Source organism: Nomascus leucogenys, chromosome 4 (assembly GCF_006542625.1).
Source record: "Nomascus leucogenys isolate Asia chromosome 4, Asia_NLE_v1, whole genome shotgun sequence".
In the NCBI taxonomy this organism is placed as follows: Eukaryota; Metazoa; Chordata; class Mammalia; order Primates; family Hylobatidae; genus Nomascus; species Nomascus leucogenys.
Window position 1 is genome coordinate 52,340,685 of NC_044384.1, and position 3,839 is coordinate 52,344,523.

Sequence of the window (3,839 nt, forward strand, 5' to 3'; positions counted from 1 at the left end):
ACTCCGAAGCCATGTTGGGTGATTTAGGATTCTGTTCAGCTGAACATGGCTGGTCCCAAAAGCAGTGTGCCTTTGGAATACCCAAAGGGTGCTGAAAGGACTCAGATAATAAATGAGCTGTCCAATTATTCAGGAAATTATTAACAGGTGCTGTACAATTCATGTTCTATCATTATACATCATTCATCAAGTTAACAGCTTCAAATTGTTAATTGAGGGTCGTATTTCTCTAAGTCTTTTTTTAAAATTCCAATATATCAATACACAAAATCCCCATTTGTTACCTTATTAAAGTAGCGAAGAGATTTTCCAGCAGGGCAGTAGTTTAGAACTTGGGTTTTGAAGTCAGAGAGAATGCAGGTTCAAATCCCAGCCCTACCATTTGTTGACTTTGTGACCTTGAGGCAGCAGCCCAATCTCCCTGAGCCTTGGTAAATGGGGAAAGAATCCTTTCTGTGGGCTTGTTGTAAAGATGTAATCAGATGAAGATGATCAGTGATTATCTGAGAATATCACGAAGGTGGCTTCATCTTCAGCATTGAAAACCTCATCCCAGAGAGTCTTGTCAGTCCTGAAGATCTAGGGCTTACCCTGAGGTCTGAAATCTATATTAAAGTTTCTATAGAATGAAGACTGATCTGGCTGGGAAAATATATCTCACCTGCCACTGAGTTGTGAAGAATGTGAAGTCCAGAAATGTACAAAATCAAGGCCATAGAAGCTGTATTGTTCTCCTGATAGGATCTTTTCACATGCCACCACCCCTTATTTCTTGCTTGTTAGTAACAGAAGGTAGATATTGCTATGGAAAAAACTCATTCTTCTCTGGAAATATATGGTTTAAAATGAAAATAGCTTTGGGAAACTCATAGAAAATTAGGATCTTGGGTGAAAAAAATCTCTAGGCTTTCACCGTTCTACCTAGAAGGTGGGTTAGAAACCACAGTAATTGCTGGGCATGCTGGCACACACCTGTCATCCCAGCTACTCAGGAGACTGAGACTGGGGGATCCTTGAGCCCAAGAGGTCAAGGCTGCAGTGCGCCATATTCATTCCACTGCACTCCAGCCTGGGCGACAAAGCTAGATCCTGTCAAAAAAAAAAAAAAAAAGAAGAAGAAACTGCAACAAATCATATCTAATTACTTTTCCTTGGCTAAGTCACATAATCTAAATTAGAAAACAATTAGGTGATTATTTACTGATGTTTTTCTTCCTAATCACCTATAACCAGAAGTCAAACGAGGTTTGAACATAAAATGTTTCTTATCTATTAATTAATGATGTTTAGTTTTTGTTAAACCAGTTTTCAGAATGGTTTGCGAATGACTATTGTGAAAAGAATAATAAACCAGACATGAAGATTCCTGAAATTTAATTTTAATTCTGCCACTTTATATGTGTAGAAACTCTATGTATATAAATCTATGAATTTCTAGTTTCTTCATTCAAAAATTAAAACAAAAATTTCTCCTTCAAGATTACATAGGCAAAAATGCCTGGCATGTAGTTTGCCTACTTTTCAGGGCATATTCTCTACTTTTGTTTATAAAGCAAATATAGACTTTAGTCCACAAACACGAACATGTACGAAATATAATGTAGATTTATTAGTTTGTCAGTACTCAATGCTGAACTCAAGGGCACTGAGTTCCTGTGGGATAAAAACTATAATCTGAGTTCATCCTCAAGGCTTACTTCTCAAGCAATGAAAATGTGTTCTTGTGGGAGCCAAATTGCCTGAGTTTCAATCCTGGCTCCATCAGTAATTATTTCTAAGATCTTGTCCAAGATATTTTACCTTTTCTACAGTACTCATCTGTAAAGTGGGTATAATAGCAATAGTTTCATCATAGAATTGTGTGACGATCAAATGAGTTAACATATGAAAAGCACTACAATGGAACTAACACATAGTGAGCCCCTTAATAAATTCTAGCTATTGTTTTGTATTATTATGTGACACTACCAAGTTAATAGTTGGTAACTGAAAGTTGATGGAGTTAGGACAGGGAAGACATGTGCAGCTCTGCATCTTAGATGTTGAAGATGCTAATTCTCCGTATGGCTCTGAATTCGGCTCCTGAACTTCATGGTGAATTCCATTGTCTCTCATATTACCGGGCCCAGCTTATACCTAGAATCTAAGTGTTTGCCCTGCTTCTCAGATACGCCCACACTTAATCCAGAGATACTCACTGAGATTGCCTGAGACCACACGTGCCTGGACGAGCCATATAATGAGTTCTTTTCCAGGGGCTGTCTATAATTTGTAAAGCTCCACCCAGATTCTGTTCCTCATCCTTCGTAGGGATGTCAATTGAGATGGAAAAGCAGACCAAGTGGCTGGGTTCAGAGTGCTTGGCCTTTAGGGATTCATCATTTGCTAAATTTTCATTGCTTCTCCTTCACTTTTCCTCCTTTTCCCACAAGGGTGTCAAAGCTTTATGGGATGACGATCATGTTTCCAAATATACTGTTAGAGATATCTGTTCTTTTCAGATCATCTCAGACCTAGAGGTTATGAAGGTATTTTTCTGCTATTGTTAAGAATCCTTATTTCACTTTTCGCATTTATACCTGAGTCCATCTGAAATTGAATTTTTAGTCTGCTATGAGGTAGGGTGTCCAGATTAACTTAAAAAAATATGTCCATCCAATTGACCTAGCATCATTTAATGAAAAAAGATCATCTTTCACCTACTGTGGTGCAATATAACTATTGCAATTCTGCTCTATTTCTAATGTAGTGATCTATTTGTCTATGCTTGCTCAAATACTACACTATTTTGATAGCTAGAGTTGTAAACAAAATATTGATATTTCATAGTGTAAATCCTCTGGTTTTGTTCTTCTTCAGTATTACTCAGACCATTCTTAGGTCTTTGTATTTCCATATACCTTTTAGAATCAGCTTGTCATTTCATACACATATACACACACACACACACACACTCTTACATACACATGATACTGATAGGAGTTTGATTAGGCTTCACTGAATCCATAAATCAATCTGGAAGCCATCTATAACTTTACAATAATGAATGTAATCCATGAACATGATACAACCCTCCATACTGAGGCCTTTAAAATCTCACTAAATTTTGTTACCTTACAGAGGTTTTCATTCTATTGATTCCTAAATATTTGATGTCTTTGATGCAGTGTAAAAATGTTAAAATTTTATTTTCTATTAGTTTGTTGCTGGTATATAGAAATACAGTTGAAGTTCATATAATATCTTGCCTCTAGTGGCCTTGATAATTTCTCTTACTGATTCCGATAGTTGTCTGTAAAATCCTTTTGCATTTTTGATGCACACTGTATACTAGCATGCCATTTGTAATTAATAAGCATTATATGTCCTCCTTTTCAATTTTTATGCTCTTTATTTCTATTTCTTGCTTTATTGCACTGATAAGAATCTCTAGTACAATGTTACATAGAAGATCTCTTTTGACATTGTCTTCTAGTACACTAGTCTTATCTTTTATTGTGTCGGTTGCTATTAACCCTTTTAAATAATTTGGGCTACTGTTCTGTTCAGGCCTACAATTTCCAACTGATAATTTTTAAGATTCCAACTTTTTGATAAAATTATCTTTTCATCTGTGTTTCTTTGTGTCTATTTTCTTGCACATATGTATTATAATTATTTTTAAATCCTGTCTATAAATTTCTATTCATTTATTAGTATACTAGGACAGAATGCCTACTTACTTTAATATATGGATAGTCACAAGTCTCTTTTCATTCTGTTGGTTAAATGGTCTCATCCTTTGGCATTTGTAGTAATGTTTTTTAATATGGAATTGTAGACATTGGGTATAAAAAACC